Source organism: Cloeon dipterum, chromosome 2 (assembly GCF_949628265.1).
Source record: "Cloeon dipterum chromosome 2, ieCloDipt1.1, whole genome shotgun sequence".
Taxonomy (NCBI): domain Eukaryota; kingdom Metazoa; phylum Arthropoda; class Insecta; order Ephemeroptera; family Baetidae; genus Cloeon; species Cloeon dipterum.
The window spans coordinates 7,530,909-7,557,591 of NC_088787.1; the positions used below are offsets into that span (position 1 = coordinate 7,530,909).

The 26,683-nt window shown below is 36.0% G+C and overlaps 1 protein-coding gene and 2 long non-coding RNA genes across 9 annotated transcripts in view; all 3 read left to right on the plus strand.

The window, feature by feature from the left end:
- The window catches only part of LOC135935677 (cell adhesion molecule Dscam2-like), a 167,821-nt gene that overhangs the window by 77,521 nt on the left and 63,617 nt on the right, over nucleotides 1-26,683 (plus strand). The gene's annotated exons all lie outside the window — the stretch shown is intronic.
- On the plus strand, nucleotides 1,397-2,063 carry LOC135936686 (uncharacterized). The gene is made up of 3 exons (XR_010574356.1): nucleotides 1,397-1,562; nucleotides 1,615-1,810; nucleotides 1,868-2,063. It is a non-coding gene; the product is annotated as an uncharacterized LOC135936686 (long non-coding RNA).
- LOC135936809 (uncharacterized) lies at nucleotides 22,402-23,115 on the plus strand. The gene is made up of 3 exons (XR_010574392.1): nucleotides 22,402-22,505; nucleotides 22,579-22,774; nucleotides 22,830-23,115. It is a non-coding gene; the product is annotated as an uncharacterized LOC135936809 (long non-coding RNA).

The following is a 26,683-nucleotide window of genomic DNA, read 5'->3' on the forward strand; positions in this document are numbered from 1 at the left end:
GATTCGCTGCGAATTTTCCGGCCGGATGGATCAAAAGCAGCGCCTCCATGCATGTTGTAACCCAATAATAAATTTGACCCGTTTCGGCCGCGTGCGCGCGCGATTCCGACGCGAAAGCAGCCAGCCAGCGTGGAAAGTGGAGAGCGTGCTCATTTTGTTTGCTGCGAAACGAACGAGGTGCTAATTCGCAGAGAGCTGCGAGCAATTTCAGCGCTCAGCGCGGCAACAACAACAACAGCAGCGGCGGCGGCCCGTCATAAATTATTCGGCGGCAATCTCGGCCACCTTAATTATGGCGCCTCTCATATCCAGCAACGACTGCTGCTCCGCCCTGCGCGCTGAGCACTGAAAAAGTGGACAGCCATGCAGCTCGTGTACGGCACTCCCTTGCAAGCCAATCTCCGCTTTCAGGGCAGTGAATTAAGGGCAAAGGGTTCATGTCCTACACTCTTCTCGCGATGCTGAATTAATGTGCTTCTGTTTGACATAGGTTCAATCTGAAACTTGATCAGTATAAAGGATTTTAAATCTATTCCATTGAAACGCTGGTTTTTAATTTAAGGTCACAATCCAAGTTTAAGGTTCAAAAGCATTTTTTTGTCAATTTTCTGAATATCTTGATGGTACTTAAAACTTCTCAATTATTAGAGCCTTTTTTAAATTTGAAACACTCCTAAAAGGTCGTCTCTAGGCACCTGTGATCTAATTGTACATAATTCAAATTTCATTTTTCGAGTATTTTAAACTTTAAATTATTATACTGTACAACTAATTAATTGCTGTCACCGAAAAAATTCTTGTTTATTTTCGAGAAGATAATTTAAAAAAGGAAGGCTGCACTAAATATGCTTATTTAATTATGTTTTTTAGTCGTTTTTCAAATTATTTTTATTAATTTACCTCAATTCACTGCTTCCATTTAGTGTAAAATATTTAAAATGTCAATCATTCCATCATTTTTCATAGATTTAATTGGAAAGAGCTTATTCTAGCGAAAATTTGAGATGAAATTTAATTAAAATCCGATCTACAACGCAAAAAATATATCAGAACCCTTTAGAAAATAAAATTGGTACAACCACTCTGAATTTAATGTTATGCATGCAAGAATTGTCTAGATAATTCCAAACATTCTTTACTTCTAACTAGTGCGTAAAACTGACATGAATGTCTGCAATTTTGACGAAAGGGGGCAGAGGGGAACAAAAAATTGTATAATTCGTCAGCATGCTGTGAATATTTCATGACATTCATTCCACCAAATTTACATTGGAAGAAGGAGTGCGGAAGGCAGGACGGTTAGATAATTTATTTAATATTTAATATATTCTTTATTAATTTTAATATCAGACATTTTCACAGACAAAAAGCATCGGAATGGCCGAAATAAATCAGCATTATAATTCCACAATTCCGTGGGATCCTAACTTTCCATCAGATTTTGAAATAGAGGACACCAAATTTTTTGACGGTGGAAATTTTAAAAACGACGAAGAGAAACAAAGGCAACTGGGATGCTTCAGATTTTTTAATGAGGCGTTCCCATTTTTCATTCCGATGGAGTAGGTTAGATTAGAAAAACACGAAACTTTTATTCATAAAATCGATTTGAAGGCACCACAGAATGTCTGTCGAAGGAATTATGAAACGAAGCCCAAAAGGACAATACTGGGGAGTGGCAATTCACTTTTTAATCAGCATCAAGGGCCATGGCGCGACAATTTGGAACGAATTTCAGAGACAATTACGACACGAAGAAATTTCTTGCCATCCATACATTTCAGATACAACTAGGTTAAAGCTTCTTCCAGTTGAGTATTTAATTTTTAGAAAATTATTTAAATAATGTATGATCTTCGTTTTGCAGAATGGAGCTCCGCAGTGTAATAGCAGTGAAGATTATTTCTTTGAGCCTGCTTTACTTCTCCAAATTCCACGTGAACTGAATTTATTACATCAGTGGCTTGCAGCTGCTCTTGCCATAACTTTAGACTTTGAAAGAGAACTAACAGAATTTTACTGTCGTCCATTTCCAAAAGAGTTTAGCAAGGAAGTCAATATTTTACATTATGCTTTGGACGACATGCAAAAGTTTATTTTAACAGGATTTGATTTTATTCAAAATCAGATTGACGATATGTTAGATTCTAGGCTCTTTGATGTAGTTTCTGAACTATTTGGATCTGCATTGTGTTTTCTGAACTTTTGGTTTCGCCCAATTCGTTCAGATTTGATCAAATCTTTAAATGTGCACTGCTACCACACACCAGGAGTTGGAGAAAAAACGGTAGAATTAATAACAAACGGAGATTTTGTCGGACTACTTGGCATATATGATCCGAGTTCATGGATGGGAGTCAGTAAGGATCGGAATTTGTTTTTCCAATCTGAACCAATAATGGATTTCATAAGTAAATAAAATTACTATCCATTTTCTTTATATTTAAAAATTGTTTTCCAGACGAACCAACTATGATTGTGGCCACAGAAGAGGACAACGGAATTCTCGTCTCTATTTTCCAGAAGATAATCTCGATGCAAGCTGAATGTGAAACTTTTATTGAATTTCCGGATCGCACCAACAATGAAAGCAGAGAAACAGATTCCACGTTGAAGATATTTGAACCCATAAAATTTGAGGAAATCTCAAGACAGTTAGAGCAACTATTAGTAATTGTCAAAAAGGACTGGAGTTTAGCTAACGGTCAACTGAATTACCTACAAAATTTTTTACTAACTTCAGGAACTATGTTACCTAGTGCCTCCGACGATCCACTGATGATTGCCAACCATTTTGAGGTTTACATTTTTCTGTAGTCAAAGCTATGTACATTTAAAATATATTTTATTTCCAGCAAAGAATCAAGCAGTTTGTCGCATTACTAACGACGAAGAAATACCCGGCTTATTCTTTTGCCCAGTACATGTTGCCATGCTTCGTCGCCTCCTTCCTTGAAATGACCTCTGTTGAAGAATCGCCCGTACGCACTGAAACAAAGGAGTGGCTGTTGAAGTTCCTCGACAAGTTGGTTTCTCTTTATGAAACAATCGTAACGCATCCCACTCCAATGGATGAATGGTCAAAGATCACCAATGAAAATTTCGCACTGCAAATTACATATCGTATATCCTCAAACACTCTGCTTCTGAGCTACTTCAGAAGAGTTTCGGGTCTTTTAATCAGCGTTTTAACCAGAGAAAAGGTTATGAAGGAATATTTCAGATTCGACTTGTTTCCTGCTTTTTACGAGGCTTTGGACCACGGAAATACGCAATGGTTCCCACTAAACACGCCGGATGAAGAGATATCAAATAGGGTCAATGACAAATACACTCTGCTGATCTATGACTTCTTTAGAAAACTCGAAATATCTTTGGAGCACGCTTTCGGTTCGAAGCAACCAACTCTTGCTTCCTTGTGGGCTCCGGATATGGCTGATTTGATCCGCACCCTCTGTCTTGTAGGTTTGCCTAAGAAGCCAAAACATTTGTATTATATTGCACTGAAATCGTACTCGAAACTTTTGTACGATATTTTGAAGTCCTTGAAGAGCATCGATGAAGGTGCTGCCAAGAAGGAAATCAGTGGTCTGAGTGAAGACCAAAAATTAAGCCTCGCCTTCTACTTGACAATGAAACACATTTCAAGAGATACCATGATGGATACACTGGATTTTATTGAATCAGAGCTCTGCAATTTAGACCCGACCAGCAGTGACTCGGCCATCGCCTTCCACAGCTACTTAATGGGAGGACAAATGTGGCCACTGAGGAAGTTTTACTCGAAGAGACTCGGTTTCGAAAACGCTGTGTCTCTCGACTATGCGACAAAATCTGCCCCGATTTGCTACTCCCTTGCAATGATAGAAATCGACTTTGGATCAAGTAAACTGAAGATCGAGTTCCCTGGCGAGAGTTGGTTTTATCCAATCAAACACTGCAGATTTTGTGGTTCTCTTGAAAATCCTTCTAAATTTAAAATTTGCACCCAATGTGTTAAGCACCAGAAATATCCAGACAAGAACTACTTTTGTAGCCATAAATGCGAGAAAAGCGCCATGTCATCGTATCACAGGATGGAACATTCCTACTATGCTAAATTAGAGAAGAAACCAAAAAACTGACTCGATCTTTTGTATTTAAATATTAGTTTTTAGCTGCACCGATATTACATTATTGTGTAATGATCGTCCATTGTACTCGTTGAAATGTACACAAAGTTTCCAATTAAAATTTTTTCGCAAATAGCATGCATAAAATTACTTCTTTTTTTTCTCTTAAAAATTATGTCTAAAAATGATTTTCTTACTCTGGATGATTCGATAAAATGAAAATTTGCCAACCAATAATTATTTTGGCTCAAAAAACTATACAGAATAAAATCTGCTTTTATTGTTAGGAAAACGCAAAATGTGGACCTCTTACATTACAATGCCGATAAAAACTGGAACGGTATTTTATTTTTAAATATTATCTTAAATCAAAAAATTTTAAACTCAAATATGTGTGCCGGGCTGCATTTTCTTGCTATCCGTTTTTACCACCACTCGGGTTAGTCGGGTTGCAAGGGTCTTACATTCTTACATGTCAAATTTTTACAAATACCTTAAGCAAAGGAAGATATACATGATAAATATTTATTTTTTACCAAAAAACAAGTCCAACCCTTCTTGCGTTTAATATTTCACAAATAAAATTTAAGATTCGCAGTCATTAATAGTTTAAACAGAAACTACCCCGCGTTGGACTCGTCTAGACCTCCCTTGACCAGCGAAGGGTATATATATAGGGGAGCTTGTCGCTTACCCTCCACGTCCATCACCATTGAATAATTTGAATTTAATTTAAAAAAAACATCTGTTATAGTTTGGAAAGATGAATGGACGGGGTTGTAATTTTGAAGGATTTTTTGATAATTTAAAATATTTTGAAGCAAGCAACTTTTTTTAGTATCAAAAATGAAGCGAAGGGGTTGAAAGATGAGAGGGATAAGCACCCGTTAAACACTGTGGCCGGTTATTGCAGGTTGAGACGAGTTTAACGGTGGATAGTTAATGCAATTCTGATGGTTAAAACCCGAGATCACAAAAATTCGAAGGTGTGATGTTTTTTTAAAATTTGAAGTGGAATTTCTCAAAAACTAAAAATAATATCACTCAGCCTACTTTGAATAGGCCAATTTTGTCTTTCTTGGAGATTTGGATGATGTTGGCGCGTTCATATATGATTTTTTAATGATAAATTTATGGTTTTCTTGTGATGTTGAATCGAAAATCAGAAAAGCGCAAAAAACTAATAAATTGCGGTATTTTTGACTGGTTTATTGCGCAAAACCCAATTCTGCATTTTTGCACATGGCACCATGCATTTTACCGGAAAAATGCGGGTGCATATAAATCATGATCGTGGGACGTACAACGAAACGTACAATTATGAGGAACTCATTTAATCGGGTATCGGGCGACCGGTCCGGCGGCCCACTGGAGAATTGCCGGTTGCGCCAGATGGGCTATCAGGGCCTGGGTAATTTTTCAGGAATGTTTGCACTATTTTTTCTTTTATATAAATATTTCAAATTTCAAAACATTTTTACCAATTACACGAACTAAGCAAATACTGTCAACCAACTATATAATCCCTATATTTATGCGAGTGCAATAAAAAAATGTTATAAAAACTTAATAATATTTTAATATTGTTAATCTTCGAAATTTTTAAAATAAAACGATATTTTTTAATTACCAACTTTCTCTCAATTAATTATTTCTCTACTGTAAATGTTTCAAGTTTTAAGCATATTTCCGTCAATTTTCATTGATATTAATTAATTTCGTTACGTGGGTACTCTAGGAAGGGCATCTAGCAATGAATTTTAATTAAAATGCGCTCAAGAATACAAGAATTTTAAATAAATTTAGAGCTCTTTTGATAAATATATTGATCAATCATCAGCAATGAATGTCCCGAATGCAAATAATGTCGAGAGAATTTCAATTATTTCCCAAAGCAAACTTCAAACAGACATTCCGCATTTTCCTACAGAAGTTAACTCCTAACTAGAGCATAAAACTGACATGAATGTCTGCAATTTTGACGAACGGGGGCAGAGGGGAACAAAAAATTGTTTAGTTTGTCAGCATGCTGTGAATATTTTCATGACATTCATTCCACCAAATTTACATTGGAAGAAGGAGTGCGGAAGTCAGAACGGTTAGATAATTTATTTAATATATTCTTTATTAATTTTAATGTCAGACATTTTCACAGACAAAAAGCATCGGAATGGCCGAAATATACCAGTATTATAATTCCACAATTCCGTGGGATCCTAAGTTTCCATCAGATTTTGAAATGGAGGACACCAAATTTTTTGACGGTGGAAATTTTAAAAACGATGAAGAAAAACAAAGGCAACTGGGATGCTTCAGATTTTTTAATGAGGCATTCCCATTTTTCATTCCGATGGAGTAAGTTATATTATAAAACCACGAAACTTTTATTCATAATAAATTTGAAGGCACCACGAAATGTCTGTCGAACGGATTATGAAACGAAGCCCAAAAGGACAATACTGGGGAGTGGCAATTCACTTTTTGATCAGCATCAAGGGCCATGGCGCGGCAATTTGGGACGAATTTCAGAGACAATTACGACACGAAGAAATTTCTTGCCATCCATACATTTCAAATTCAACTAGGTTAAAGCTTCTTCCAGTTGAGTATTTAATTTTTAGAAAATTATTAAAATAAATATGATCTTCGTTTTGCAGAATGGAGCTCCGCAGTGTAATAGCAGTGAAGATTACTTCCTAGAGCCTATTTTACTTACCCAACTTATACGTGAACCGAATTTATTTCATCAATTGCTTGTAGCTGCTCTTTCCGTAACTCTGGACTTTGAAAGAGAACTAACAGAATTTTACTGTCGCCCATTTCCAAAAGAGTTTAGCAAGGAAGTCAATATTTTACAGGATACTTTGCTCTCAATGCAAGAGTTTATTTTAAAAGGATTTTCTCTGAATCAAAATATTTGTGACGGAATATTAGATCAATCGCCCATGGAAGGAGTTATTCTTTCATTTGAATCTGCATTGTGTTTTCTGATCTTTTGGTGTAACCCAATGCGTGCATATTTGATCGAATCTTTAAAAGTGCACTGCTACGACACACCAAGAGTTGGAGAAAGGACGTTGTTAATAAGAAAAAATGAAGATTTTGTGAGAAAGCTTGGCATCTATGATCCGAGATCATGGATGGGAGCAGTCAGTTATAAGGATCGAAACATGTTTTACCAGTCTACCACAAATTTAGATCACAAAGGTATTTAATTATATATATATTTTTTATTTTCTTTATTTTTAAAAATTGTTTTCCAGACGAACCAGCTATGATTGTGGCCACAGAAGAGGACAACGGAATTCTCGTCTCTATTTTCCAGAAAATAATCTGGTTGCAAGCTGAATTTGAAACTCGAATTGAATTTCCGGATAGCACCAACAATGAAAGCAGAGAAACAGATTCCACGTTGAAGATATTTGAACCCATGAAATTTGAGGAAATCTCAAGAGAGTTAAAGCAACAATTAGAAACTGACAGAGAGAGGTGGAGTTTACATAACGTTTACTTTACTTACAAAAGAAAAGTAGAAGAAGCTCAAGTAACTAAGTTACCGAGTGCCTCTGAGGATCCACTAGTGATTGCCAACCATTTTGAGGTTTACATTTTTCTGTATTCAAAGTGACACACACATAAAATATGTTTTGTTTCCAGACTAGAATCATGAAATTGGTCCTATCAAACACGACGTCGCAATACCCGGTTCATTCTTTTGCACAGTTTATGTTGCCATGCTTCGTCGCCTCCTTCCTTGAAATGACCACTGGTGAAGAATCACACGCGTGCACTGCTGAAACGAAGAAGTGGCTGTTGAAGTTCCTTAACAAGTTGGTTTCTCTTTACGAAGCAATCACAAAGCATCCCAATCCAAGGGAAGAATGGTCGAAGATGACCAATACAAATATCGCACTGCAAATTAAATATCGTCTATCGTCACACACTCTGCTTCTTAGCTACCTCAGAAGAGTTTCAGGTCTTTTGATTAGCGTTCTAACAAGAGGAATTGCTCCGAAGGAATATTTCAGATTCGACCTGTTTCCTGCTTTTTACGAGGCTTTGGATTATGGAAATACGCAATGGTTCCCAGAGAACACGCCAAATGAAGAGATTTCAAATAGGGTCAATGACAATTATGCTGTGCAACTTTATGACTTCTTTAGAAAACTCGAAATATCTTTGGAGCACGCTTTCGGTTCGAAGCAACCCACTCTTGCTTCCTTGTGGGCTCCGGATATGGCTGATTTGATCCGCACCCTCTGTCTCGTAGGTTTGCCGAAGCAGCCACAACGTTTGCATTACATTGCACTGAAATCGTACTCGAAGCTTTTGTACGATATTTTGAAAACTTTGACGAGCATCGATGAAGGTGCTGCCAAGAAGGAAATCAGTGGCCTTACTGAAGACCGAAAATTGAGCCTCGCCTTCTACTTGACAATGAAACACATTTCAAGAGATGTCATGATGGATACACTGGATTTAAACGAATCAGATCTCTCCAAAATAGACCCGACCAGCAGTGATTCGGCCATCGCCTTCCACTGCTACTTAATGGGAGAAGAAATGTGGCCACTGAGGAAGTTTTACTCGATGAGACTCGGTTTCAAAAATATGGTTTCTCTCGACTATGCGAAAAAATCTGCCCCGATTTGCTACTCCGTTGCAATGAGAGAAATCGACTGCGGCTCAAATAAATTGAAGATGGAGTTCCCTGACGAGAATTGGTTTTATCCAATCAAACACTGCAGATTTTGTGGTTGTCTTGAAAATCCTTCTAAATTTAAGATTTGCACTCAATGTGAAAAAAACCAGGAATATCCAGACAAGAACTACTTTTGTAGCAAAAAGTGCGAGAAAAACGCCATGTTAGCGTATCACAGGATGGAACATTCCCAATATGCTAGATTATAAATAAACTAACAATAAATTATTGACCCGATATTGTATTAAAATATATAATAAATTTTAGCTGCACCGATATTACATTATTGTGTAATAATCGTCCAATGTACTCGTTTAAATTTATACAAATTTTCCAATAAATAATCTTTTTGCAAACAGCATGCGTACAATTTCTTATTTTTTTCTATTAAAATTATGTCTAAAAATGATTTTCTTACTCTGTATGATGCGATAAAAAGGAAATATTGCCAACCAATAATTATTTTGGCTCAAAAAACTATACAGAATAAAATCTTTAATTTTTAGGAAAAGGCAAATTTTGAATCTGCTACTACTACAAAGTCGAAGAAACTGGAACGTAATTTTTAAAGTAATTATAATGAAATTTTTCAAATTATATCATTATTAAAATATTTTAATCATGATTTTAACCTCAAATATTTCAAATGATTCATTTTGTGTGCCGGGTTGCATTTTCTTGCTACCCGTATTTATCGCCACTCAGGTTTTTCAAGGTTTCTTATCTGTGATTTTTATTTACAAACGTCTTTATCAAAAGAATATATGATAATTATATTTTTGATTTTTTCTCCGTGACAAAACAACAAAAAAAAAAACAAAATTAGCTTGCATTTAATATTTTTTCGCAAATAAATTTGAAGATTTAGCGGTCAATAATAATTTAAATAGATACTCGTAAATATAGCGACGAGAAACTATCAATTTTATAAATTAAGAGAGTTTGAAAATGGCATTCAGTATATTTGTAGTAGGGCCAGGGACGCGTGCTTACCCCCCGTCATCTCCCCAAAATTATTGCTACAATGTTGACAGTAAAATTGTTGGAATTCTTCCGCTGGACTTTGTCCAAAACTCCTTCTAATTTTCAAAATATAATTCAAAAAACATTTAGTTTTTTTTGTTATTATCAAACCTAAATTTTTAACTTTTTGACCTTTTTTCAAAGTTTTTTGATTTATGTCTGATAATATTGATTTGCATAACTATCTTATTCAAATTAATGAACCAAATTAATTAACAACTACCCTCAATTAGTTATTTCTATGCCGCAAATGTTTCAAGTATTAAGCATATTTCCGTCAATTTTCATTGATATAATTTAATTTTATTATGTGGCTACTTTGGGCAGACCATCTAGCAGTGAATATTAATTAAAATGCGCTCAACAATACAAGAATTTTAAAATAAATCAGATCTTTTTTAATAAATATATTGATCCATCATCAACAATGAATGTCACGAATGAAAATAATGACGAGAGAATTTCAATTATTTCCCAAAGCAAACTTCAAACAGACATTCCGCATTTTCCTACAGAAGTTAACTCCTAACTAGAGCATAAATCTGACATGAATGTCTGCAATTTTGACGAAAGGGGGCAGAGGGGAACAAAAAATTGTATAATTCGTCAGCATGCTGTGAATATCTTCATGACATTCATTCCACTGCTGAATTTACTTTGGAAGAAGGAGTGCGGAAGCCAGAACGGTTAGAGAATTTATTGAGTATTCAAATCTGAATTAATTAATTTCAAAATTAGACATTTGTAATCACGAAAAGCATAGGAATGACAGAAAAACGTAAGCTACATAATTCCTTGATTCCGTGGGGTCCGATCCTTACAATAGACATAAAGTTAGAGGACACCAATTTTTTTGGGGACGGAAAATTTAGAAGCAACGAAGAGAAACAAAAGCAACTGCGATGCTTCAGATATTTCAACAAGGCGTTCCCTCCGTTCATACCGATAGAGTAAGTCAGATTATAAAACCATGAAACTTTTATTCATAATAAATTTAAAGGCACTACCAAATGTCTGTCGAAGGAATTATGAAAAGAAGCCCAAAAGGACAATACTGGGGAGTGGCAATTCACTTTTTGATCAGCATCAAGGGCCATGGCGCGACAATTTGGAACGAATTTCAGAGACAATTACGACACGAAGAAATTTCTTGCCATCCATACATTTCAGATTCAACTAGGTTAAAGCTTCTTCCAGTTAAGTATTGAATATTTAAAATTTAATAAATTAAATTTGAACTTCAATTTGCAGAATGGAGCTCCGCAGTGTAAAAGCAGTAGAGATTATTTCTTAGAGCCTGCTTTACTGAGCCAAATTTCAACTGATTGTGATTTATTACATCAGTGGCTTGTAACTGCTCTTGCCGTAACTTTAGAGTTTGAAAGAGAACTAACAGAATTTTACTATCGCCCATTTCCAAAAGAGTTTAGCAAGGAAGTCAATATTTTACACGATACTTTGCTCTCAATGCAAGAGTTTATTTTGGCAGGATTTTGTCTGATTCAAATTATTTGTGAAAGAAAATATGAACATTCGTACGCCGAAAAATTTCTTCGTTCATTGGAATCTGCGCTATGTTTCCTCAACTTTTGGTCAAACCCAATCTGCTCAGAACTGATGAGATCTTTATATGTGCACTGCTACCACACGCCAAGAGCTGGAGAAAGGACGTTGCTGATAAGAAAAAATGAAGATTTTGTGAGAAGGCTTGGCATATATGATCCGAGATCATGGATGGGACTCAGAAAGGATAGGAAATTGTTTTTCCAATCTCCCTTAATGTTGGATTACATAGGTAAATAATATTTTTTTAATTTTTCTTACATTAACATTTTTTTCTAGACAAACCAACTATGATTATGTCTAATGAAGAGGACTACGGGATTCTCGTCTCGATTTTCCAGATCGTAGCTATGGCATATCAATTTAAAAATCAAATAAAATATGGGAATGACACCAGCTATGAAAAAATTGATATGAACATGTTTGAACCAATGAAATTTGAAGAAATTTCCAAACAATTAAAGCAGCTTTTAGTAACAGACCGCAAAAAGTTTAGTCTAGAAGCCATTACGGAAAGGCGCCAAAGAGATTCCATAGCAGAAAATCAAGTAACTAATAATATTCCTAGTGCCTCTGATGATCCACAGAAGATTGCTAACTATTTTGAGGTGTAGTTTTTTTTCTGTATTCAATAAGCTATACATCTAAAATATATTTTATTTGCAGATTAGAATCAAGAAATTGGTCGAATTGGCCGGGGAGAAACAGTGCACCTTGGTTTGTTCTTTTGCACAGTACATGTTGCCGTGCTTCGTCGCCTCCTTGCTTGAAATGACTACTGTAGAAAAACCTCACGTACGCACTGAAACAAAGAAGTGGCTGTTGAAGTTTCTCGAAACGTTGGTTTCTCTTTATGAAGTATCCGCACTAGAGCCCATTCCAACACATGTATGGGAGAAGCTCGTGAATGAAAAGCTCGAACTTCAACTTAAAAATCGTCTATCCTCACACACTCTGCTCCTGAGCTACTTCAGAAGAGTTTCGGGTCTTTTAATCAGCGTTTTAACCAGAGAAAAGGTTATGAAGGAATATTTCAGATTCGACCTGTTTCCTGCTTTTTACGAGGCTTTGGATTATGGAAATACGCAATGGTTCCCACTGAACACGCCGAATGAAGAGATTTCAAATAGGGTCAATGACCAATACACTCTGCTGACTTTTGACTTCTTTAGTAAACTCGAAATATCTTTGAACCACGCTTTCGGTTCGAAGCAACCAACTCTTGCTTCCTTGTGGGCTCCGGATATGGCTGATTTGATCCGCACCCTCTGTCTCGTAGGTTTGCCGATGCAGCCGAAACGTTTGCATTATATTGCACTGAAATCGTACTCGAAACTTTTGTACGATATTTTGAAAACTTTGACGAGCATCGATGAAGGTGCTGCCAAGAAGGAAATCAGTGGCCTTACTGAAGACCGAAAATTGAGCCTCGCCTTCTACTTGACAATGAAAAATATTTCAAGAGATATCATGATGGCTACACTGGATTTTGACGAATCAATTCTCTCCAAAATAGGCATGACCAGCTGTTATCCGGCCATCGCCTTCCACAGCTACTTAATGGGAGGACAAATGTGGCCACTGAGGAAGTTTTACTCGATGAGACTCGGCTTCAAAAATGCGGTGTCATTCGACTATGCGACAAAATCTGCCCCGATTTGCTACTCCCTTGCAATGAGAGAAATCGACTTTGGATCAAGTAAACTGAAGATCGAGTTCCCTGGCGACAGTTGGTTTTATCCAATCAAACACTGCAGATTTTGTGGCTCTCTGAAACATCCGTCTAAATTTAAGATTTGCACCCAGTGTCAAGAGAACCAGGGATATCCAGACAAGAATTACTTTTGCAGTACAGAATGCGAGGAAAACGCCATGCCAGCGTATCACAGGAAGGAACATTTCCACTTTGATAGATTTGAAACGGAAAAAAAACATCTACTTTAATTTAAATAAATAGTGAAAATTCATAAGTTGTTCTGCAATTCTCTTATGTCAGTGTGCAATAATCTCATACAAGTGTGTAAATATATTTCAACAAATACAAAGTACTCAATATGATTTCGTAATTTTGAATGTGCTCTAATTAATATTAAAATAGGATTTCTGATATAAATTGATTTTCTTATTGTGTTTGATTTGATGAGGCTAAATTTTCCTTCCAAGAAATCATGTGTTTATAAAGGACACTTAGAAAGCCTCTATATAATTTTAACGAAAACGCAAATCGAATGTCGTCCAAAATTTACATAAATTAAATCCGATCATACTGTAACGATTTTAAAAGTCTTTTTGTGTAAGAGTTCTTCAAAATGTATTTCAAAAATCACAAAATTATGAAAGCTCAATCAATCACAAATATTTCGTAATATATTAATTTTTTGCCAGTTTGCTTTTTATTCCAACTGGCTACTGTAACCTATCTTTTTTGAAAATAATATAGCAAAAATATTGTTGATTTATTATTTTCCCAGAAGAAGAATCCTAAATCAGCTATAATATAACATATAAAATTTAATATTAAGTTTGAGTTTATTGCGGTAGATAATTGAACAGAAACTTGCCAATAGTGACGTCAAACGATGCAATATTAAGAAATGTAGAGGGCTTGCAGTATATGTGCAGGAATATAAAAGCATTTTGTCCCGTATAAATATTCCGAATGTATATAAATGCTATCGGTACTTTCGTATTCAATAAATCCAGTAAAATACAATAATAGCAATTACTACCATTCGTTCAATCCCAATTTTTTATCCTCTATAGAAATAATTCTAATAAACTGCATATTGCTGTTTAAAAACGTTATATTAATTTTCAATTAAAAACCATTTATAAATATTATTTTAAATTATTAAACTTATTCTATAATTGAATTACTGCATATGTTTAAAATTTTATGCAATCATCGTCCATTAACAATGTACTAAATAAATTTCAAAAATAATGTACTTACTTGCAGTAATTTGTTTAGTGACATTTATTTAAAATGCTGTTAACAAAGCAAGAATTATGATATCACAAAATTTTTTGATATATCTAAACTGAATGCCAGACGTGCCAATCTTGCGAGGAGAATTATTCCGATTATTCTCCAAAGCGAACTTTAAACAGATATTCCTCATTAAAATAGGAGATTTTCCTTCTCACGATTAGATACAACTGGCATGAAAATCTCTGGAATTTTGACTAATAAGGGGCAGAGGGAAAAATGTATAGTTTTTCAGCATACTGTGAATATTTTCATGACATTCATTCCACTGAATTTGCTTTGAGAGAAAGGAACGCGGAAGTCAGAACGGTTAGAAAATTTATTTTGTATTCGAATCTAAACCATTAATTTCAATATTAGACATTTGCAAACACGAAAAGCATCGCAATGATCGAAAAACGTCGGCCACATAATTCCACAATTCCGTGGGTTCCGAACTTTCCATCACACTTAAAGTTAAAGGACACCAAATTTTTTGAGGATGGAAATTTTAAAAACGACGAAGAGAAACAAAGGCAACTGACATGCTTCAGATTTTTCAACAAGGCGTTCCCCCCGTTCATACCGATAGAGTAAGTCAGATTAATAAAACCACGAAACTTTTATTCATAATAAATTTAAAGGCACTACCAAATGTGTGTCGAAGGAACAATGAAAAGAAGCCCAAAAGGACAATACTGGGGAGTGGCAATTCACTTTTTGATCAGCGTCAAGGGCCATGGCTCAGAACTTTGGAACGATTTTCAGAGACAATTACGACACGAAGACATTTCTTGCCATCCATACATTTCAGATTCAACTAGGTTAAAGCTTCTACCAGTTAAGTATTGAATATTTAAAATTTAATAAATTAAATTTGAACTTCAATTTGCAGAATGGAGCTCCGCAGTGTAAAAGCAGTATAGATTATTTCTTAGAGCCTCCTTTACTGTTTCACTTGCCTCAAGAACTGAATTTATTTCATCAGTGGCTTGTAACTGCTCTTGCCGTAACTTTAGAGTTTGAAAGAGAACTAACAGAATTTTACTATCGCCCATTTCCAAAAGAGTTTAGCAAGGAGGTCAATGATTTACGTGATATTTGTCACTCAATGCAAAATTTTATCGTAAAAGGATTTTCTATGATTCAAAATTATTGTGACAAAAAACATGATCCATCGCTCACTGCTGACTTCAATCGTTCATTTGGATCTGCATTATATATTCTGAACTTTTGGTTGAGCCCAAATCATTCAGATTTGATCAAATCGTTAAATGTGCACTGCTACCACACATCAAGGGTCGGGGAAATGACGTTGCCAATAAGAACAAGAGGAAATTTTGTCAGAAAGCTTGGCATATATGATCCGAGATCATGGATGAGAGTCAGTAAGGATCGGAACTTGTTTCACCAAGAGACTACAAAATTGAATTCCACTAGTAAATATTATTATTATAATTGTATTTTTTTCTAATAAAAATAATTGTTTTCCAGACAAACCAACTATGATTGTGGCAAATGAAGAGGACAATGGAATTCTCGACTCGATTTTCCAGATGATAACATCGTCGTATGAATTAGAAACTCAATCTGAAGTTAAGAATTGCACAATGACAATTACAGATATTTCAAAAAAAATAGAGCAGCTAACAATAAGAGAAAGAAATGCCAGCAACAAGTTGAATGTTCAAAACTTGTATGTACCATACCAAAGCAAGATAAAAAACACGCAAGTTTGTAACTTGCCAAGGACCTCTGATGATCCACTCAAGATTGCAAACCATTTTGAGGTTCGGTTATTTGTGTATTCAAAATTATATACCCATCTAAAATATTTAATTTGCAGACTAGAATCAAGAAATTGGTCGTAACGCTCACGGTAAACTCTTCCCCGATTAATATGTTTGCACAATTCATGCTACCATGCTTCGTCGCCTCCTTCCTTGAAATGGCCACTGGTGAAAAACCTCAAGAACGCACTGAAACAAAGGAGTGGCTGTTGAAGTTTCTCGACAAGCTGGTTTCTCTTTATGAAGCAATCGCAACGCATCCTACTCCAATGGATGGATGGTCGAAGGCCATCAATGAAAATATCGCACTGCGAATTAAATGTTATCTATCGTCACATACTCTGATTCTTAGCTACCTCAGAAGAGTTTCAGGTCTTTTGATTAGCGTTATAACCGGAGAAAAGGTTATGAAGGAATATTTCAAATTCGATCTGTTTCCTGCTTTTTACGAGGCTTTGGACCATGGAAATACGCAACGGTTCCCACTAAACACGCCGAATGAAGAGATTTCAAATAGGGTCAATGACCAATACACTCTGCAAATTTATGACTTCTTTAGAAAGCTCGAAATGTCTTTGGAGCACGCTTTCGGTTCGAAGCAATCCACTCTTGCTTCCTTGTGGGCTCCGGATATGGCTGATTTGATCCGCACCCTCTGTCTTGTGGGCTTGCCTAAGAAGCCAAAACATTTGCATTATATTGCACTGAAATCGTACTCGAAACTTTTGTACGATATTTTGAAGTCCTTGAAGAGCATCGATGAAGGTACTGCCAGGAAGGAAATCAGTGGTCTGAGTGAAGACCAAAAATTAAGCCTCGCCTTCTACTTGACAATGAAAAACATTTCAAGAGATGTCATGATGGCTACACTGGATTTGAATGAATCAAAGCTCTCCGAAATAGACACGACCAGCAGTGACTCGGCCATCGCCTTCCACAGCTACTTAATGGGAGGACAAATGTGGCCACTGAGGAAGTTATACTCGATGAGACTCGGTTTCGAAAACGCTGTGTGTCTCGGCGATGCAAAAAAATCTGCCCCGATTTGCTATACCTTTGCAATGAGAGAAATCGACTTTGAGCAAAACAAACTGAAGATGTCGTCCCCTGGCGAGAGTTGGTTTTATCCAATCAAACACTGCAGATCTTGTGGCTCTCTTGAAAATCCTTCTAAATTTAAAATTTGCACCCAATGTGAAAACAACCAGGAATATCCAGACAAGAATTACTTTTGTAGTGAAGAATGCGAAAAAAATGCCATGTCAGCGTATCACATGAAGGACCATTTATTCTTTTGGTGTATTTGAAGCGGAACAAAAAATAGACTTCTTTCCAATGAAAAATTATAAATCTTCAGTTGTTCTGCAATTCTATAATGTCCCCGAGCAATAAACTCAGTGAAGTGTGTACAAAATTTTCAACATTAAAAAGTTTAGTAACATAGTTTCCATAAATTTCTATCTGTTTTATTTAGTGTTAGAATAGAAAACCTGAGAAAACTGATTATATTACTGTGTTTGTTGTGATACAGTTAAAATTTCCTACCAAGATATTTTTATGGACTTTTTTAGAAAGCATCTTTAATTTTATCAAAAACGCAAAAAGGTATATATGTCGTCTATTATTTTCAAAAATTTGAAGCCGATCAAACTGAGACCGAATTTGAAAGTCTTTAATACTACTAAAACGCATTGCTTCACAAATATTGCGGGCTATTCTTGGGTTTTGCCAGTTTGAATTTTATTCCAACTACTGTAATTGTCACCACTGACTGGGGCCTTAAAGGTTTCATATAACCTTTCAATTTTTACTAATTCTTTGAGCAGAGTATATTTTTTACTTTATACCGCATTCTCCTGTGCAGGAGTTTCCATTTCACGAGTAGATAGAACTGGCATGGGAATAATGTCTGGAATTTTGATGAATTAGGGGCAAACGAAAATTTCATATAGTTTCCAGCATGTTTTGAATATTTTCATGACATTCATTCCACTGCATTAACATTGGAAGAAGGAGTCCAGAAGTCTGAACGGTTAGATAATTTGTTTTTTAATCGGATCTTAATTAATTAATTAATTTCAATAAAAGACATTTGCACACACGAAAAGCATCTAAACTGAATGTTACGCATGCCATTATAATGTCAGGAGAATTATATTTATTCTACGATGAAAAATTACAGAGATACTCCGCATTTTTCTACAGGAGTCTTCTCACACGGCATGAGAATGTCTGGAATTTTGATGAATTATTGGTAAAGGGAAATACTGTATAGATTGTCAGCATGCTGTGAATATTTTCATGACATTCATTCCACTGAATTTGCTTTGAGAGAAAGGAGTGCGGAAGTCAGAACGGTGAGAAAATGTATTTCTTATTCAAATCTTAACCATTAATTTCAATATTAGACATTTGCAAACACGAAAAGCATCGGAATGACTGAAAAACGTCGGCCACACAATTCCACAATTCCGTGGGTTCCGAACTTTCCATCACACTTAAAGTTAGAGGACACCAAAATTTTTAAGGATGGAAATTTTAAAAACGACGAAGAGAAACAAAGGCAACTGAGATGCTTCAGATTTTTCAACAAGGCGTTCCCCCCGTTCATACCGATAGAGTAAGTCAGATTAATTAAACCACGAAACTTTTATTCATAATAAATTTAAAGGCACTACCAAATGTGTGTCGAAGGAATAATGAAAAGAAGCCCAAAAGGACAATACTGGGGAGTGGCAATTCACTTTTTGATCAGCATCAATGGCCATGGCGCGGCAATTTGGAACGATTTTCAGAGACAATTACGACACGAAGAAATTTCTTGCCATCCATACATTTCAGATTCAACTAGGTTAAAGCTTTTTCCAGTAAGTGTATTCCATTTTTTAAGTTTATTAAAATAAATGTGATCTTCGTTTTGCAGAATGGAGCTCCGCAGTGTAATAGCAGTGAAGATTATTTCCTTGAGCCTGCTTTACTTCTCCAAATTCCGCTTGAACGGAATTTATTTCATCAGTGGCTTGTAGCTGCTCTTTCCTTAACTTTAGACTTTGAAAGAGAACTAAAACAATTTTACTATCGCCCATTTCCAACAGAGTTTAGCAAGGAAGTCAATATTTTACACGATACTTTGCTCTCAATGCAAGAGTTTATCGTAAAAGGTTTTTCTCTGATTCAAAATAATTGTGACGAAGAGTGTGATCGTTCGTCCTTTGATGAAGTCAATAACTCATTTGACTCCGCAATTTATTTTCTGAAATTTTGGCTCAGCCCAATCCGCTCAGAACTGATGAGATCTTTAAATGTGCACTGCTACCACACGCCAAGAGCTGGAGAAAGGACGTTGCTGATAAGAAAAAATGAAGATTTTGTGAGAAGGCTTGGCATATATGATCCGAGATCATGGATGGGACTCAGAAAGGATAGGAAATTGTTTTTACAATCTCCCATAATATTGGATTACATGGGTAAATAATATTTTTTTTAATTTTTCTTACATTAACATTTTTTTTCTAGACGAACCAATTATGATTATGGCTAATGAAGAGGACTACGGGATTCTCGTCTCGATTTTCCTAATCATGTCAAATTCGTTGGCATTTGAAGATATGATTGTAGCTAGGAATCGCACCAGCATTGAAAGCAGCGAAATGGATCCTACGTCAGATATACATGAACCGATGAAATTTGAAGAAATCTCAAAACAGTTAAAGCAGCTTTTAGAAATTGACAGCAAGAAAAGGATTTTCGTATCAATTCGCAATACATACCTAGAAAAAATACGACAGAATAATCCAGTTACTACGTTTCCAAGTGCCTCTGAGGATGCACTGAAGATAGCAAAATATTTTGAGGTTTGTTTTATATCTTCATTCAAAGCTATATACATCAAATAAAGTATCTTTCCAGTCTAGAATCAAGATATTGCTCTCAAGGCTCATGGGGAAACACCCCCTGATGTATTCATATGCACAGTACATGCTGCCGTGCTTCGTCGCTTCCTTCCTTGAAATGGCCACTGGTGAAGAATCATACGCATGCACTAAAACGAAGAAGTGGCTGTTGAAGTTTCTCGACAAGTTGGTTTCTCTTTATGAAGCAAGCATGGCAGAGTTTCATTCAGTGCATATGTGGGTGCGTAGCACCCATGCAAATATCGCAATCCAAATTAAAAACAGGGTATCATCACACACTCTGCTTCTCAGTTACTACAGAAGAGTTTCGGGTCTTTTAATTAGCGTTATAACCAGAGAAAAGGTTATGAAGGAATATTTCAGATTCGACCTATTTCCTGTCTTTTACGAGGCATTGGACCATGGAAATACGCAACATTTCCCAGAGAACACGCCGAATGAAGAGATTTCAAATAGGGTCAATGACAAATACAATCTGCTGACTTTTGACTTCTTCAAAAAAGTCGAACTATCTTTGGAGCACGCTTTCGGTTCGAAGCAACCAACTCTTGCTTCCTTGTGGGCTCCGGATATGGCTGATTTGATCCGCACCCTCTGTCTTGTAGGTTTGCCTAAGAAGCCAAAACATTTGTATTATATTGCACTGAAATCGTACTCGAAACTTTTGTACGATATTTTGAAGTCCTTGAAGAGCATCGATGAAGGTACTGCCAGGAAGGAAATCAGTGGTCTGAGTGAAGACCAAAAATTAAGCCTCGCCTTCTACTTGACAATGAAAAACATTTCAAGAGATATCATGATGGATACACTGGATTTTAACGAATCAATTCTCTCCAAAATAGACACGACCAGCAGTGACTCGGCCATCGCCTTCCACAGCTACTTAATGGGAGGACAAATGTGGCCACTGAGGAAGTTTTACTCGATGAGACTCGGTTTCGAAAACGCTGTGTCTCTCGACTATGCGACAAAATCTGCCCCGATTTGCTATTCCTTTGCAATGAGAGAAATCGACTTTGAGCAAAACAAACTGAAGATGTCGTCCCCTGGCGAGAGTTGGTTTTATCCAATTAAACATTGCAGATTTTGTGGTTCTCTTGAAAATCCTTCTAAATTTAAAATTTGCACAAAATGTGAAAAAAACCAGGAATATCCAGACAAGAACTACTTTTGTAGCCATAAATGCGAGAAAAGCGCCATGTTAGCGTATCACAAGAAGGAACATTCCCATTATGATAGATTATAGACGGAACAAAAAAATCTACGGCCTTTTGATTTTTAATTTTTTGTTAGTATTACTGAAATTCTATTGAGTCACCTTGCAATTAACACATTGAAATGTGTAACAATTTAACAGCAAATAAAGTACTGGTTTTCTCGCTAGCTTGTAAAATTTTCTTTTTTATTTGGTGTTAAAAATGGAAGCCATTAATTTCAATTTAATTCTAACGATGCGATAGTAAGAAGGATACAATTTCCAACCTTTAGCCAGTTTGTTCTAAAGGACTCTGAGAACAAAAGTTTTTGTAATTATTTTGGAAACGCAAAAAGTGAATCGGTTTTAAAATTTACAAAATTTAAAGCATAAAATTAAAATCAAATTTTAAAAGTCTTTATATTTAAGTTATTCGACACAGGTCTTATAACACAAAATATGAAAAATATTTCATAAGCATTCTTGGTTTTTGGCAGGTTGCAGTTTGTGTTTGCCACAACTGTTTTTTAAGGTTTCGATCTTAATAACCTGATGTGACACTGCTCTGGCCTGCTATTGACCCTAGAGGCGCCATGACCATAGGCGCTCACAATCAGTAGCAGACCAGAGAGTGTCACAACAATAACTGTCATTTTTTAATTTCCAGAGCCAAGGTATAAATTTGAATTATATTTTTATTTTTTTTCTCAAAAATATAAAAAAGTCTCAAATTTGCTACAGTTTAATCTATAAAAAATAATAAATAAGTAAAATTAAAGGTAACGCGTTAAATAATTGAAATTTGTCAATATAGTGACGTCAAACTATGCAATGTTAGAAATGTAGAGATTTTGAATGACACGCAGTATATTTACAGGAAATTTGAAGCATTTTCCTTTAGTAAATATTCCTTCCACTCGTCGCTTCCCACTCAACAAATCCCGTACTAAGCAACGAAACAGCAGAAGCAATAGAAGCAAATCACTCTGCGGTAATTTTCCGATAAATTCTTTAGAACTTGATTTAATATCAATTATCCTCAGGAAGGAAACGATGGCTTCACATTCTCGAACACCGGCCACAATTCCGTGGATTCCAACCGTAGATGGCCAAACATTGAATGTGGAAGAGTCGTCTGTTTTTAAGAAAGTAATTTTCAACGATAATGACCAGAAGGAAAGCAAAATCAGAGCCTTCAAACACTTTAATCAGTCGTTTCCATTTTATATTCCAATCCAGTAAGTTGTGTTTTTTTCTAAAATCATATATATTTAAATTTTTTGCTTTTTAAATAATTTTCATTTCGTTTAGGCACCACCAAATGTCTGCAAGTGAAATGATAAAAATGTACCCAAACGGCCAATACTGGGGATCTGCGATACACTTCTTGCTTAGTACAAAAGGGCATGGCTCCTCTGATTGGCATCTTTTCCAGAGAGAGTTCAACGGCCACAATACAACATGCCACCCCTATATTTCCAATTCGATGCAATCAAAGCTTTTTGAGGTATTTATTAAACATACACACATTTGTTACATTCCATTTCCTTGCATGTTTATAGGAGCAGATTCCGCAATGCGAGAAAGCCGAGGAATTTCTTTTTGAGCCTTGGGTTTTGGTGCAGCTGCCATTTCAATCTGATTTGCTCCATCAGTGGCTTGTCGCAACTCTTTGGGAAGCTCTGAATTTTGAGATTGAACTGTCAGAGTTCTTCTACGTTCCATTTCCAGACCGCGAAGAAACTAAAAATATCAAGCTCTATTTGGAGAAAATTTGGAGCAATTTAGAGCGAGCCCTTCGAGAAGGATTTGATTTGCTGCAAAAATTCCTCGACGGCTCGAACGTCACCAGCAAAAATATTCGAAGATTTTGGACTTTTCTGAGACGCATGCTCAGCTTTCTGGAATTTTGGCTAAAATCTGACGGAAGAGATGTGATCAGGGCCTTGAAGAAAAGCTTCTACAAGCTGCCAAAAGAAGGACCCCTGACTAATTTAGGAACAAAAGAAGATTTAGTAAAGCATCTAGGAGTTTACCAACTCTACTCGTGGAGGAATCCGTTAGACGAGGAGAAGAAATATATTTTTCTTAATCCTTCAAAATTAGACGAAGCCGAGCTGCCAACTAGTAGCATAATGGCTCAGCATTTGGAAAATTTCGTTGAACATCACTGCTGCAAAACAAAGAGCAAGACTGTAGAAGATAAAAATGCACTGTTTGATATGCTACAACAGGACGATGAGTTTGAAAAAGATATTCTAGCATCATGGATATTCCAAAGTAATTAAAGAGTGTTATTTTTACTACAAACCATTAACGAGTACACATTTCCCAGATGTTTCTGATTTTTTAAAGATAAGGAAAGAGGACCATGGAATACTCGACACCATTTTTGACGTCCAATCGAGATTGGATACCATAGACGCTGCTAACCGAGCGAGAGGCCGTTTCTTAAAACGGAATCCGAAAGTTAGCACAGAAAACTTTTTCAGAGAGGATTTAGATCGATTGCCTGACATGGAATTGGAAAATATCTCAGAAACGTTGAAAAAATTCAGCAAGCAGTCCGAGGGCAGTGTGGAAAATATGATTGTTGAATTGCAAAACGCACTCAGTGATGTACTTTCATATGATTTCCAGTACTCAAACCTAATCGACATTGCCAATAATTTTGAGGTAAAATATAAGCTTTTTTTAAATCTTTTCGGAAATTAAAATAAAACTTTTCGTAAATATTTCAGGTTAGAGCAAAGAAAGTGGTACTGGATCAGATTACTATGTACCAATCAAATATTTCTCAGGATTGTGTGACGTTATTTGACTGGCAATTCGCACAATACATGCTGCCTTGCTTCGTTGCCTTCTCTCTTCAACTGGCCTCAAACGAACAAAGCTCCGAAATGGTGAAGTGGTACTTTGACTTCGTCGACAATCTCATTTCGTCTTACGAGATAAAAGAATTTCCAAGCATGGCAAACTTCAACCAGGTGATGTGCTCGAATCTCGCGTTGTACGTCAAGTACAATTATGACCAGTCAGCACACACTCTGCTCCTCAGCTATTTTAGAAAAATTACTTCAGCCTTGAACGGCATTATCAGCACGGACGAAACTTTGAAGAACTTGTCGAAATTTCACCTCTTTTCGTCCTTCTACGAAGCTTTAGAATTCGGGAACAAGCGTCTCTACCCAAGCCGCCTCCTAGATGGAGAAATCTCATCTTATACCAATCGCTGCTGGGATTATCACACGCTTGATTTCTTCTCAAGAATTGAAACAGCTATCACACAGACGTTATCTGCCTCGAATCAGTTCGATCGCATTTGCAAGTGGCTCCCAAATATGTCTGACCTGATCCGAACCCTATGTCTTTTTGGCATGTCCAGAGAGAATGTTCCCTGCTTGCACTACCTGGCGTCGAAGACATCCTCGAAGCTTCTGTACGACATTTTAAAATACTGCTTTAATTTGAAAGACAACTCTGCTTGCATTGATCGTTTGCGGAAAGATACGCCTCATGCCGTGATCCTGGAAGACGCAAAGAAGGAAATGGACAAACTAACAGAAGAGCAGCAACTAAGCATCGCTTTCTATTTGACGATGAAATTCGTCTCCAAGGAACAGATGCTGGCTATTATGTACAAAGGAAAAGTTCGTCTTGCAGATGTGAAAAATCTAAAACCGACAAGTGGTGATGTGGACATCGCCTTCCACAGCTTCTTGACAGACGAAATGATGTACCGCCTGAAAGAGTTCTACGCAGTCAACCTTGGGAAAAACGCATTAGTTTCGTGTAATTTTGCAAAGGATTCTGCGCAAGTTTGCTACTGCATCGCTTTGAACGAAATCAGCCGCTCTGACAAGTTGAAGACTGAAACTCGGCAAGATTCTTGGTTCTTTCCTCTAAAACACTGCAGAGATTGTCGTGATGTCAAGAGTGAAAGACTCATGATGTGCACCCGATGCAAAAAAGATTTGCATTATCCAGACAAGAATTTCTTCTGCTCTAAAAATTGCGAAGAGTCTGCTCTGGAACGTTATCACGGCGATGAACATGATGAATTTACAAGAAATTCGAATGCAAAATGAATTTGATTTAGATATATTTTTAGTCTCGATTAGATTTCTTTTACTGTCTAGTAGCAAATGTAAGGAATTTTTGACCTTTTGTCACAATAAAAACTTTTTAGGTAGCCTTTAAATTAAATTTTTATTAAAAAACAATTACCTACATGGAAACAGAAAAATACTGCATGGCGGAATAACTTCAAAACAGATTTTTTCAAAAATAGTTTAAACTCGAGATTTAAAGTCATTTGATCATTACAGGTTGTACATTACAAACGTCAGTTGTAATTAATATTTCACTATAATCCACCAGTTGTATAAACCCTTAGTGTTTGAAGCCGCCTACAGACGGCGCCACAGGGTATTTTCGTAATAAATTTATTTTAAGGCACTTACGCTGCGATTTCAGACTTAATCCTGCTGCTGAGCATTCTTCACTTATTGACGTGCAAAAACCCGAAATCAGTCAAGCCATTCGCCGTAGAAACGTTGGAAAAGATTTCATATTTCAAAAAATATCTTTCATGACTCTACGGCCATTGGCTTGACCGATTTTGGTTTTCGGCTCGTCAAAAGAAAGCATAATAAGTGAAGAATGCACAGTGACAGGATTGAGTCTGAAATCGCAGCGGAAGTGCCTTAAAATTAAAATTTTTACAAAAGTATACAGTGGCGCCATCGATTGGCAGCTTCGCTAAGGGCTTATGCAACTAGTGAATTGAATATTAATATTATTTTAAATTTGACACCTTCTAAATAGTTTGAAATTCTTGTTTAAAATTTATGATCTAAAATTCAATTTAAGGAATATGATCATTAATAATAAATTCGACCTGATGAGGAAAAAAGTTAATATGATATGATTAGAATTTTGGTTTTTATTTTTCGGTCTGGAAAAATATACGAAATATACCCCTTGAATAAATAAATAAAAAAAATAGTGTCTTCAAATTATATTGGGCCTTGAAAAGTTTCAAATATTCAAAAACTGATAATTTGTTTCGATTAAAAAAAAATCCTGGTCCATATATTTCAAAAATCATTAAAATGCGCCCGTTTAATATAGGATAAAGACTATACAAGCCTGATAATTGAGAAAAAGGTTGAATTAAAGGTTTATTAACATAAAACTCTTTTTTACTCTTTATATCACAAAGTTTATGAATTCCAGGCGAATGAATAGTCAAAAAAAAAGTTTTCCACGCCACAATTTCTAAAGCTTTCCTTTTCTGCTGGTTTGAAAAAAAGACCAACTAGCATAAAGCACGCGGTGGTGCACTTCCCTCGCCAACTGTGGCGTCGTCGTGTGCGTGTTTTGTTGTTGGGCAGCGAGCCGAATTTAAATTCAC